We start from the raw sequence: 15,374 nt of genomic DNA on the forward strand, positions 1-15,374 counted from the left end.
GTTTGATTTATATTTTTGAATATGGCATGTATAGGGAACTAGACTTATGTTTCGTGTTAATATTAACTTGGCCAAATGTGTTGGCTCGGGATAAGTCCCTTATTTTGTATTAAGCCTCGAATGATGGCTAATGTTCATTTTGATTTGTATGGAATGAACTTATTTTCATGGTTGAGTAAAATGCATAAATGGAATGTTATCTGTTGTGGATGATTTGGTTGCTTAAGATAGTCTTATATTGGATTTAGTGGTCATTGTGCAGGTTGTGTAAGTAAGGGTGGCAAAGAGGCTTGGTAAATAGCCTTATATTGTCCATAGGGGTAGACACATGGGTGTGTGTCTAGGTTGTGTGTGACACACAGCTAGCCCCAAAGGCATGTGGTCCGGTCGTGTGTCTCAGCCATGTGAGGGATATGTCCTAGCACACGGGTGTGTGCCATGGCCGTGTGATATTTGGGGATGCTGACGTCAGAAATAGAATGTCCATGTTTTTACACACGGGCTAGGACACGGGCGTGTCATGGCCGTGTGAAGCACACGGGCCAGGGGCACGGGCGTGTGCCAGGCCATGTGAAAACCCCTGTAAGTGTGTAATTAGAATTAATTCCACACTGGCCATCAACACGCCCATGTTGAAAAAGGCTACACAGGCGTGTTGTCCTTCCACACGAGCGTGTACCTTGTTTCAAAGTCAAATTTTCTATATACGGGTTAAGGGCCCGAGTTGATCCCGAATAGTTCCCAATGGTCGATTTGAGGCTCGTAAGCCCATAATAAGAAGTTTAAAATAGAAATTGAAAAAGTTTTAAATTGGACCGAGTCTTAGTGACTTGTGAACATTTGGGTGCATGAAATCAACTTAGGTAATACCTCGTACTCCGCTTCGGCGTTGGTTATGGTATGGGGTGTTACAAAGATGAGAATGTGATATTATCTTTTTCTCATTTTATTTTTATTTTAGTCAAATTAGCCACTAAACCCACCAAACTTGGACTTTTTGAGCAAATTGTCTCCTATGTCCGGCCATGCACTATCTTAGGGTCTAATTATCTTTTAAAGACCCCCAATTTAGGTTCTCTAGCTATTTGGCACCTTTAGCTATAAAAATAGGACTTTTGCACTTTATGCGATTTAATCCTTTTTCGAAGTTAAGCCCTCAAACGCTAAAATTATTTCACCAAATTTTCATACACCCTTATAATCATTCCAAAACAATTAATAAAATAATTTTCCCAACTTTTGATTTGTGGTCTCGAAACTATTGTTCTGACTAAGCCCAAAATCGAGTTGTTACATTTCTTCCCCTTAGGATTTTTGTCCCCGAAAATCTTACTAGTGAATAAGTTCGGGTATTGATCTCTCATAGTCTCCTCGGGTTCTCATGTGGCTTTCTCGACTTCATGTCTATGCCACAAAACTTTCCTTAACTGTTTGACTTCTCCAGCCAAAATCTTGACTGGCTCTTCGCCACAAGTCATGTCCGGATGAATCTCAACCTCTGTTGGCGCAATCACATGCGAAAGGTCTGATCTATATTGGCGTAGCATGGACACATGAAACACGTCGTGAATCTTTTCCAATTCTGGTGGCAAAGCCAATCGATAGGCAACCGACCCTACCCTCTCGGTAACCTCATAAGGTCCTATGAAACGAGGACTCAACTTACCTTTTCTACTAAATCTAAGAACTTTTCTCTATGGGGATACTTTCAAAAACACTCGATCACCAACTTGAAATTCGATTTCTTTCCGTTTCAAGTCTGCATAGGACTTATGTCTATCCGATGCTGCCTTTATGCAGTCACGAATCACTTTAACCTTTTCTTCAGTCTCTTTGACTAAGTCAACACCGTGAATCTGCTTCTTTCTAAGCTCGATCCAATATAAAGGGGTTCAGCACTTACGCCCATATAAAGCCTCATAGGGCGCCATCTTCACACTTGACTGATAACTATTGTTGTAGGCGAATTCAACTAATGGTAAGTATGTAACACCCCGTACCCGAGACCGTTGCCGGAGTCGGACACGAGGGGTTCACAGACTAAATTCGCTTACTATCGCAGTCCATTTTAAAAAATTTCCAGACAGCTGGCTAACTGTGTCGCTGTCACCTTAAAAAATAATATCTTGAGTTTCACAACTCGAAAATCAGTTTCGTGATTTTTCCCTGAAACTAGACTCATATTTCCATCTACATATTTTTTTCTAGAATTTTTGGTTGAGCCAATTAGTACAGTTTATTAGTTAAAGTCTCCCCTGTTACAGGGTGCGACTACACTGACCTTCATGCATTACAATTCGGATATCTCCCTGTACAGGGCTTAAATACTGATGCCGTTTGTTTCTATAGAAACTAGACTCAGAGAGGAATCTATACATATATGGCATGACTCCTAATTATCTCTGGTTAATTTATAATGAATTTCCAAAGTCGGAATAGGGAATCCAGAAACCTTTCTGGCCCTGTCTCACAAAAACCTAATTATCTCTTAACATACCACTCATATGACCGTTTCGTTTCTTCCATATGAAAGTGGATTCATCAAGGTTCATTTAAATAATTTATTCACTATTTAATTCTATTCCTACTATTTTTAGTGATTTTCCAAATCTACATCACTGCTGCTGTCAGCATCTGCCTTTACGATAGACTTTACCTATTTCATAGTTTCCATGATTCAACTAGCCCTTTTAGCATAAATAGCACAAATTATGATAGTGATTGACCATTCCCATGGCCAATCCTTGTTAAGCATATCCACACCTCTCAATAACCATATCCATACTAAATGATTATAACATTATGCTCAAACATATATAAGCCATTTTCACATGACTATCCAAAATTATACAAATCCAAAGGGTCCATGACCCACTACAAAAAGGGTAGTCCTATACATGCCATTTTCAGAGTTCAACCAAAAGTGTACCAAAAGGGCTTTGATAGTGTGGGCGACTTCGACTTCAATAATCCCGAGTCCGATAGCTGACGAACCAAAATCTATAAAACAGAGATTCAAAGAACGGAGTAAGCATTTAATGCTTAGTAAGTTTTAAGCAAGACAAAGTGTTCTCAATCACTATTATTGGTCATTCATTTCAACTGTTCGATGAAGTTAATCTAGAGCTTCATCTCGATCTATAATATCATTAAATGCAACACTTGGCTGCCACATATATACTTTCGAATAATAATGACCTAGATGGTCAAATATTTCCAAAGCACATTCTCACATTTGGAGTTATAATATTAATCACATTTACCTACCTCTTTGATACTAATAATTCACCTCGAAATCACTCCACCGATGAGTAAGTAATATGTACCTGAACATCTTGAATACATAATACTTATTTGATGGTAACTTAATGCAGATACTCAATATCAAAGTCTTACTTGAATCCTAGCATTTAGCCGTCGGGTCTTTAAAGCTCAGATATAGTACGCGCACGAAGCCTACGGACATTAATCAGGATAATATTCTCGCATAAAGCCTGCGGGGTTTTAACCCGGATATAGTACTGACACAATTGCCCTTCGGGACTTATCACATTTATACACTTTCACATCCATCACGTTGGCCACTCGGCCCTGTCACATATATACACTTTCACATTCATCACATCGGCCATTAGGCCTTATCACATATATACACTTTCACATTCATCACATCGGCTATTAGGCCTTATCACATATATACACTTTCACATTCATCACATCGGCCATTAGGCCTCTTATCACATATATATACACTTTCACATTCATCACATCGGCCATTCGGCCTTATCACATATATATACACTTTCACATTCATCACATCGGCCATTCGGCCTTATCACATATATATACACTTTCACATTCATCACATGGGCCATTCGGCCTTATCACATATATACACTTTCACATTCATCACATCGGCCATTAGGCCTTATCACATAGATATACACTTTCACATTTATTCAAATATACTTCACATACCACATATACTATCATGTACAGACTTGGTCTTGGCCGAATCTACATCCATCACTTTCCAATGAATAATTCAATTTTACGCCATACTATCATTTCATGTTCGAATACTCATAAGCTTACAATATCACGATTTAGAATTCAAGTATGGGTTTAATCAATAGCTTATGAGCAACTAAAACAAGTTTTATCCATGTTTACAACAAAATCACATATTCACTACGAGCTGTTTTCCTGAGCAATGGTCACTAAATTATTTATAACCGGAGCTACAAAACTCCAAATCACTTGCCGTTAATTTTTCCTGAATATAGACTTGTATATCTTCCATCCATAAAATTTCCATAATTTTAGGTTTGGCCAATCAATACCAGATTTTTCTTAAAGTTTCCCCTGTTTCACTGTTTGACTAATCTGACCACTCTTCACTACGAATCAAATTTCTCATTTTACAGAATTCAAAATGTTTTGTATTTGATTTCATTTGAAACTAGACTCATTAAGGAGTCTAAGCATATAAATTTTATCTTATAACCATTTTTGTACAATTTATAATGATTTTCTAAATACAGAACAGGGGATTTCGGAGTCATTCTGACACCGTCTCACACAACTTTAAATATCTCTTTATAGGAAATTTGTTTGCTCACATGGTCTCTTTTATAAGAAACTAGACTAATTAAGCCTTGATTACATATTTTATTCAGCCTATAATTCCACACCAACAATTTATAGTGATTTTCTAAAATCACGTTACTGCTGCTGTCCAAAGCAAATTATTACAATTTGCTCTTAACTTTCCAAGTCCGAACACATATGAACTTACCATTTGAGTTTAAGACATATCATGGCCACATCATATCTTATTAAATCAACTCATTATGTCCTATTATGATTGAATTTACTCAACGTTTAATCACTTAAAACTTACCTCGGAAGTGGTCGACGACTAGATATCCACGGCTATTTGTTTACTTTCTCTTTTCCCCCATCCGACTTTGATCCTCTTTGCTCTTAAGCTTAAGTAAAACAATAGATTTGCTTAAGTACTTAACCAATATTATTCACTTAACTATCACATTGGGCAATCACATATCATTTAATCTATATCTAAAACAATAGATTTCAATATGTATCATATTCGATAAAACATACCATGACTCGATTTCATGCTTATTTAATTTAGCTAATTTCATAGCCGATTAATCACCTTACCCCAACATTACTCAATGCCGAATATTAACCCAACATCACAAGCATAATCACCATGAAACTTACCTTGATACACATTTTATCCCATTGCCGAATACATATATATATATCACCAAACAAATTTTTATTCACATCTCTATAATTGATCATAATCGGACATTATAAACAAATCAACTAGTTTAGCATTCAAATTCTTCTAATCATTCCTCAATCACTTACTCAATGAACAATAATCCAAGCACATCAAAGCATAGTCGAATGTATCATTCTTCTTAAATTCATATTCGAACACTCAATTAAATACTTACAATTTAGCACTAATTTGGCATTTCAACATAGCCAATTGTCATTAAGCAATTAAGCCACAAATATTCAATTTTACCAAGCTCAACTCATCTATAATCAACCCTCAATACACCTAAGCATCAAAAACAACATCAAAGAAATACAAACATCCATGACCGAATGTCATCTTCATAAATTTACAAAAACATTTGCCATGAGTTAGCTTCTATACTTGATGACCACTCCAAATATACAAAGACTTTCAATGAAAGAGCATTAACATACCTCTTCCTAAACATCAACCAACCCATCATGAAGCAAGAAAATCCTCTTCTTCTTCCTTCCTCAAGTCACGGCAATAAGGGGAGCAAGGATGAGACAACTTTGTTTTCATCACCCCTCCCTTTTTATTACTTTATTACTAACCTTTTATTTTATTATTTCTAACATAAGTCACTAACACAAAAATGTTTATAATAGGCTTTAACCCATAGCATGGCCGGCCACTACTTGTCATAGGTGGAAATTTGACATGCAAGCCCATTATTTTCATAACATGCACTAATAGGTCCTTATAGATTAACCTATCACCTTTTAAAAGTGCCACACATAAGTCCTATTAATTAAATTCACATGCAATCGACTAAATCGAAGCTCAAAACTTTCACACATTCATATTCACATATTTTAGACAATAAATATCATATTCAAATAATTTGGTGACTCGGTTTGGCGGTCCCGAAACCGCTTTCCGACTAGGGTCATTTTAGGGCTGTCACAAAGTACCTTTCCCAACTACCTTGAAACTCAAGAACACAACACCGTAACATGTCTTCTAAAATCTGAATCACTCTTTCTGACTGACCTTCGGTTTGTAGGTGAAATGCCGTACTAAAATTCAGTTTAGTTCTCAATGCCTCTTGTAACTTTTTCTAGAACCTTAAGGAAAACCTCGGGTCTCTATCTGAAATAGTCAACAGAGGCACTCTATAAAGCCGCACAATCTTGGAAACATACAAGTCAGCCAGTTTCTCAAGGGAGTAGTCGGTACGCACTGGTATAAAATATGCCAACTTTGTTAGCCTATCCACAATAAACCAAACAACATCCTTTTTCTTCGGGGTTACTTGTAAACCCATCACGAAATCTATAGTAATCCGATCCCAGTTCCATTCGGGGATCGTGATAGGCTAAAGTAGACCCGAAGGTACTTAGTGTGCCGCCTTCACTTGCTGAGACACAAGACACTTGGAAACGAACTCTAAAATGTCTAGGTACATTTTCTTCTAGTCGTTGTACATTTTTACACTACCTGGGTGGATTGACAAACAACCACTATGTGCCTCTCGTAGAATCTTCTAAATAAGCTCATTGTCCTTGGGTACACAAATTCTATCTTTGAATATTATGCATCCTTCGGTATCAATCCGAAATTCGGATTCATTTCCTATCTCACACTGAGCCATATTAGCTTGCAACTCCTTATCACCTTTTTGAGCTTCACTTATCTCTTGTAGAAATGTTGGTCTAGCTCTCAACTCTGCTAAAACTGAACCATCGTTAGACACAGTCAACTAAGTATTCATGGCTCTTAAGGCAAGCAATGACTTTCTACTCAAAGCGTCGGCGACCACATTTACCTTTTCCGAGTGATAGTCAATTATCAGCTCATAATCCTTTATTAGCTCTAGCCACCTTCGTTGCTGTAGATTCAATTCCTTTTGAGTCATCAAATACCTGAGACTTTTATGATCGGTAAATACTCGACATTTCTCGCTATACAAATGGTGTCTCTAAATTTTCAACGCGAACACAATGGCGGCCAACTCTAAATGTGTGTCGGGTAGTTTTTCTCATGTGACTTCAGCTGTCTCGAAGCGTCAACTATAACCTTACCTTCTTGAATAAGCACACCAAACCATTCAAGGAGGCATCACTATATATCACAAATTCTTTGCCCGACTCCGGTTGCATTAACACTGGTGCTTCAGTCAAAAAAGCCTTTAATTTCTCGAAATTTTGTTGGCACTTTTCTGTCCATTTGAACTTAACATCTTTTTGTAGTAGCCTTGTCATCAGAGTAGCTATCATGGAGAATCTGTTTACAAACCGTCTATAGTATCCGGCCAAACCCAAAAAGCTTCAAACCTCTGTCACATTCCTCGGCAGTTTCCATTCAACAATAGCCGAGATCTTGCTTGGGTCAACTCTAATCCCATCTTCCGACACGATGTGCCCTAAAAATCCAACCTTTTTAAGCCAAAATCACTCTTACTGAACTTGGTGTATAATTGCTTATCTCTCAAAGTTTGTAAAACCATCCTTAGATGCTCCGCATGCTCACCCTCATCACGCGAGTAAATCAGTATGCCGTCAATAAAGACCACTACAAACTTATCTAAATATGGCCCAAAAATACGATTTATCAAATCCATAAACACCGCCGGGGAATTAGTCAAACCAAAGGGCATGATGAGGAACTCATAATGCCCGTACCTCGTCCGAAACGCAGTCTTCGGTACATCTTGCTCTTTAACTCTTAGCTGATAATAGCCAGACCTCAAATCAATCTTAGAAAACACGGTGGCTCCTTTCAACTGATCGAAAAAATCATCGATTTTTGGCAAAGGATACTTGTTCTTCATAGTCACTTTATTGAGTTGTCTATAGTCGATACATAACCTCATTAACCTGTCTTTTTTTTCACAAAAAGTACCAGGGCACCCCATGGTGAATAGCTCGGTCTCACAAAGCCCTTATTCGTTAACTCTTGCAACTATATCTTCAACTCTTTCAATTCCATCGGAGCCATCTTATATAGAACGATCGAGATAGGTGTCGTACTAGGGACAACTTGATACCAAATTCAACTTTCCTAGTTGGAAGTAATTTGGGCAACTCTTTTGGAAACACATTTATAAACTCACAAACCATTGGTACTGATTCAATCTTCGATTCAGACACTTGAGTATTCAGCACAAAAGTGAGATAAGCCTCATACCATTTTTTTAAATATTTCTCAGCAACCAAAGATGATATTATTACAGACAGGTTATTCGATTCATCTGGCCCAATCCGAAGAACATTCCTGTCTTCACATTTCAACTCAATAGCTTTTCTCTCACAGTCCACTACAACACCATGAGAAGTTAACCAATCCATCCCAAGGATTACATCAAATTCATTTAACAGCAATAACATCAAGTTAGTCGGAAAATAATGACTTCTAATTGTCAAAGGACAATTTCTACACACTTGGTCAACTAGCACATGTCTGCCTAAAGGGTTGGACACTTTTACCACAAATTTAGTGGACTCTACTAGCATGTTCATACGGGATATCAATTCCATACAAATATAAGAGTGGGTAGATCCTGGGTCAATTAAAGCAACAATAGACATATCATGAATAGAGAAGGTACCCGTGATCATGTCGGGAGACTCTGCCTCTTCACGGGCACAAATAGCGTAAGTCCTTACAGGCGCTCTACCCTCGAACCTCACTGTAGCATCTCTTGGTGCACCTCTACTGGTAGCCTCACTCTCAGGGTTCTTTTGTGGTCTACCCCTCAAAGGAGCACTACTTGCTCTCACATCTTTCTTTTTCTCTTTGTCATCTAGCTCGAGACAATCTCAGATGAAGTGGTCCAGTGACCCACATTTGAAACACCCTTTTTCCTTACCTCAGTACTTGCCGAAATAACGCCTACCATATTGCGAACATTCTGGTCTATTTGGCCGAACACTATCGACACTTGCAACAGAAGTGGTCTGATCTCTAGAAGTCGTGTTTTGCTGGTTCTTGTTCCTATTCGAGAACCCCACCGAAGCATTCGATCGGGTAGTGAGTTCCTTAGATTTCTTAGATGAGGACTAATGCGATTTCCCCATCTATATTTTTTCTTGAGTCACGTAACTCAATAACTGCTTTTCTCCTCTCTTTAACCAACTCTTCTGCCTTGCATGCCCTCTCAATGTGTACCCCAAATTCCCTTAACTCTAAGATGCCGAAAAATACTCGGATATCCTCATTTAGACCATCCTCAATCCTCTTACACATGGTGGCTTCTGTGGATACGCACTCCCGTGCATACTTGCTAAGTTTCACAAACTCTCATTCATATTCCGCCACTGTCTTACTGTCTTGGTTCAACTCTAGAAATTTCTTCCTTTTCTGGTCTATAACCCTCTGGCTAATGTACTTTTTTCGGAACTCTTCCTGGAAGAATTCCCAAGTTACTCTCTCTTCGATACAACTGACACGAGAGTATTCCACCATTGGTAGGCAGAGTCTCGTAGGAGTGACACTGCACACTTCACACACTCCTCATGCGTGCACGACAGTTCATCAAATACCTTGATGGTATTCTCCAACCAAAAGTCTGCTCTCTTCGGGTCGTCATCTATGTTAGCCTGGAATTCCTCTGCCTCATGCTTCTATTTCTTGTCTTCCGGAGGCTTTTCCCTCCTAAACACGTTCGCTCCTGACGGAGCTACCGGAGCATACTAAGGAATCAGAAGAGGTAGGGGAGGTGGACTGTTCGGATTTGCAAGAACAAACTCCATATACCAAGCATCCATCATTCGAAGGTAGGCTTTTCTAGCCCTTCCGTCTTGGCCCATAGTCATGGGCTCACTCTCAACTGGTGCGGTCCCTTCAACAGGAGCTAACACGTTACTCTCCACATCATCCATCGTAGCTCTATCCGGATCCATTTACTATATGAAAATACAATTTATAACTGTCAGGAGTCGTCACACTATCAATATACAGTTATGACATGTATTAGCTAGACACGAACTCATACTAGGTTAGTCCTAAAATCGACTAAACCTGGCTCTGATACCACTAAATTGTAACACCCCACACCCGTACCCTATGCCAGGACAGAATGCGAGGTATTACCTAACTCGGTCACATACATTCACACGTTTCTTAGTCATCAAAATTTGGTCAAATTTAAAAAATTTCCACTCTAAATCGAAAACTCCATAATAAAGGCCTACTAGGCTCTAAACATTCATTTAAAACCATTCAGGAATGATTTGGGTCTTACCACGAACCTAAAAAATGTTACTAGCTACAGGGCCATACCCCTGTGTGGGAGGGGCAACACGTCCGCGTGACCAATTCTACATGGTTGTGCTGTTGGCTCGCGTGACTCACATGGCCTAAGCAATACAGGGACACACCCATGTCCCTCACACATGTGGAATTAATTCTAAATTCACGCCTACAGGGGTTTTCACACGGCCTGGCACACGCCTGTGTCCTTCACACGGCCATGACACGCTCATGTCCTAGCCCGTGTGCAAAAACCTGGATATTTTATTTCTAACGTCAGCAATTCTTAAGGGTCACACGGCCAAGTGGCACGTCCGTGTGCTAGGCCGTGTTTTTCACACGGCTGAGACACACGGTCGTGTCTCTACCTGTGCGTTTACTACCATGCATACTGACTTGCAAATTTTACGTGCAGGGGACACACAGTCGGATCACAAGCCCATGTGGTGGACTGTGTGTCTCACGTGGTCTAGGCACACGCCCGTGTGGAAAAAATAAGGCTATTTACCAAGCCTCTTTGCCACCCTTATTTACATAACCTACATAAAATCAATCTATACCAAAACAAGGGCATATCACATAGCCAAACTAACCACGATGGACAACATTTTATTTATGCGTTTTACTTATCCATGAAAATAATATCTTTTATATAAATATCAAAATGAGCATTGACCATTATCCATGGCCTTATACAAAATAAATATATTTATCCCAAGCCAACACATTTGGCTATTTCTCAATGACACAAAACATTAAATTCTAGCCTTATACATGCCATACACAAAAACAAGAAATCTAACTATACCGAGTGCTTCGAATGATAGTATGATCATGGCCTCCGACATCTGTTGATCCTCGAGCTATTTAAGAGACACTATAAGAGAATGGAGAAGAGAGGGAGTAAGCGTAAAGCTTAGTAAGACGTATGCAAACAAATAGCAACAACTATACCATACATCAACATGCTCTCGATATAAATAGGCATAAACACAACTTACTCATCACAATCCAATACTCATCATATAATATACATATTGAACTCACGTCTTACACAGACTGAATTGGTACATGTATCAATCACAACATGGTTATACTTTTCTCTTGATTTTAAACCACAACTCTCACCGTTGAACCATTCAGAACACTACCGGATATTCAATGAGCCTCAACATGGGGTAGGATGCCGATGCCATGTCCCTGGCATGGTCTTACACTAGCTCAACTCGTAGTCGATGTATGTCCCAAACATGTCTTACACTGGCTTACATCTCCAGGCTAATACATGTCCCAGACATGTATTACACTAGCTCTCGTCTCAATTCCGATGCCATGTCCCAGACATGGTCTTACACTGGCTCTCGTAATGTGGCCGATGCATGTCCCAGACATGTCATACATTAGCTCACAATAAACCATAAGTCATGGCATGAATATCTGATTTATTTCTTATGGCTCAAACTAGAATTCATGCATTCTCATTTCCAAAATCAAGCAATTCATGCTAAATTGACTCATGACATATAATGACAATGTCGTTGTATTATTTACATACAACTTACCTCGGTTACAAAATATGGTGTCTAGTCGGTCTAATCAATTTGCTTGGCCTTCCCCGGTTTAAGTTCAGAGTTTGAATTTCTTGATCTATAATAACAAAAATTCACAAATTTAATCATTTTATCGATCTAGGCACTCAATAATCTATACTTGGGCAAAATGACCATTTTGCCCCTATACTTTTGCAAAATAACCATTTTATCCCTAGGTTCGAAAATCGATTTTATCGACTTTCCTCATATCAAAAGCCTATTCGAACCTCTTTTTCTCTTATAGAAAATCAAAAATTTCCACTATCTCACACATTTATCATCAAATTCTCAACTTATGCAAAATAGTCCCTATTAGGGTTTTTTTGAGAAATCCCTTCACAAAAGTTATTTATTACACATCTAATACTCATATTCTTCCATAAAATTTCAAAAAAATACACATGTGATTTCATGGAAAAACCCTAAACTCTCAACCATTTTGCAAAATAGCCCTTTTAATAGAAAGCTTATGCTTCAAGGGGTCCAAAAATGTAAAAATAATCAACAAATAGTATGTAAATCACTTACTTGCAAGAGGAACAAATTGCTAAAATTTTTGAAGCTCAAAACCCTTAAAAATGGCTAAAAAATCAGTGGTAGTGAAGAAGATGAGAATGTGATATCATCTTTTTTTCTTATTTTATTTCTATTTTAGTCAAATTAGCCACCAAACCCACCAAACTTGGACTTTTTGACCAAATTGTCTCCTATGGCCGGCCATGCACTATATTATGGTCTAATTATCTTTAAAGACCCTCAATTTAGGTTCTTTATCTATTTGACACCTTTAGTTATTAAAATAGGACTTTTGCACTTTATGCGATTTAGTCATTTTTCGAAGTTAAGCCCTCAAACGCTAAAATTACTTCACCAAATTTTTCATACACCCTTATAATCATGCTATAACCCTAAAAAAATTAATAAAATAATTTTCTTGACTTTGGATTTGTGGTCTCGAAACTACTGTTCCGACTAAGCCCAAAATAGGGTTGTTACAGTATACCCTACAAGTTTGGCACAGCCTAGCACACAGCCTGGCACACGGGCGTGTAGGGCCATTTTTAAGGCACACGGGCATGTGTGTTGGCCGTGTGACCCAATTTAGAGAGTTACACAGGGTCGGACACAGATTGGGACACGGTCATGTGCTCCCATTTCGAATGTCCACATGGCCTGTGACACGGGTGTGTCTGTTGGCTGTGTGAGACACACGGGCGTGTGTCCCCTATTTTGAGAAAAATTTTCAAGGTTTCGTGAAAGTTTCCAAAATTTTTGGTTTAATCTCGAACCACTTTCAAAGCATGTTTAAAGCCTCGTAAGCTCGTATTAGGGACATTATGATTGCGATTGAATGATGATTGAATGATGATTGCATGAATTATGAAAATGTGGACGAAGTGATTGTATAATCGTTTTATAAGTCCGATAATGCTCTGTAGCCCTGTTCCGGCGTTAAATACGGGTGAAGGGTGTTACACCACCTTATCTATCTTACTTACAATGTTCTTGCCCTCTCGAAACTACGTTGTTTCACATATTCTTCAAACGAGCTCTACACTCTCAATTACTAAAACAACCACCATACGAAACTTACCTTCAACTTTACCCAAACCAGTTTAGTTCCATGCTCCATTTCTCTCTTTGGTTCATCCATACTCGGCTTCCAATCAAACTTGCTTGGGATTATCCAAGAAAGTTTAGATCAATTTTATCGTTTGCTTAATTTTATTCATTAGAAAATAAAAGAAAAGGAAAAAAATAATCTACACAATTCTGTAAAGGTTTGGAAACGAACAAAATTTGTTTTGAATATAAAAATTCAATTTATGTTTAGATTTGATTAAGAATATGGTTTTTTGTATTGATTAGTTAGATCCAATTTTAGTTTTAAAATTAGGTTATATTCAAATCGAGATTTGATTAAAAATGATTGATATTTAGTTTTTAGTGAAATTCAATTTAGGAATCATGTGAAAGAAACAAAGACTTGATTTATTTGTTGGGTAAAGATTATGTTTCTGTAGTGAAGAATATGAGAAGAGAGAAAAGTAAAGGGGAAGAAGAAAAGGAAAATAAAGAAATAAAAAGAAAAAATTAAATAGTTCAAAAAAATAAAAATATAGTGACTAGTTTTAACAAATGGAAAACATAAAAAAAACTACGTTAAAAGAAATGAATGGAGGAAAACAGAGGGAGAAGGAGAAGAGAATCGAAATTACAAAAAAAAGAAGAAGAGAAAGTTCAAAGAACATAAAATTAAAAAATTAAATTGCTCAAAAGGAAAAAATATATATAGGGTCCAATTGTTTAACCTAAAATTTTCGTTTGAAATAATGATTTTACTTGCCACGTTAGCTTACAGTTACACTGTTAACGGAAATTAACGCTCAGTGACTAAAATGTTATACCACGATAATGTAAGTGACTAAAACGTAACATTTCAGACATAAGTGACTAAAATGTAACTTGAGAAAAAAAAGTGACTATTTTAATAGTTTACCCTTTTAAAAATAGTACATTATTTTTTATTGAATTTAAAGGTGTAGTATTTATTTATTTATTTTAAATAACATCTGAACAAGTAGTATTAGTTAAAATTTCTCAATTTTCTATTAAATTAGATTTATTTTATTATTAAAATGGATGGGTGAATGCATACAAATGTTGGCCCTCTTTTAGTTTTAGATTGCTAATATTTGAAATATTTCCTTTAAAGATAAGAATAGAAATTCATCTAATTTCTTTTTTAAATCTAATAAAATTATTCCAATTAGCTTTTAAGGATGGAGGAATAATTCCATTTGCCAAAAACATGTAGAATATACTTTTTTGGATAAATTGCAAACCTAAGAGGAATAAAAGCTTAAAATATTTTTATTTAATTTACATTTTTTTTAGGATGGAGCTTATTCTTTATTTTGATATTTATATTTTTGGTAATTAGATTTATTTTGATATTTGTATTTTGGTATAAGGATTTATTTGACCTTTTAACATTACAAAAAAATCATTTTAGTTTTTTTATTTAAATTTTCGTCTCTTTTAGCTATTAAACTTGTGTTGTTTATCAAATCACCCCAAAATAAATAAAAAATTTAATTCAATTAACGTTCTTGATGTTGCATACATGTGAATTGCCACATGGTTGTCACATCTAATAATTAATATTTTTTTAAAATTTAAAAAAATTAAAAAATATATAAAACTTATTTTAAGTAATTAAAAATTATTAAAACTAAAAAATATAA

Source organism: Gossypium hirsutum, chromosome A01 (assembly GCF_007990345.1).
Source record: "Gossypium hirsutum isolate 1008001.06 chromosome A01, Gossypium_hirsutum_v2.1, whole genome shotgun sequence".
In the NCBI taxonomy this organism is placed as follows: domain Eukaryota; kingdom Viridiplantae; phylum Streptophyta; class Magnoliopsida; order Malvales; family Malvaceae; genus Gossypium; species Gossypium hirsutum.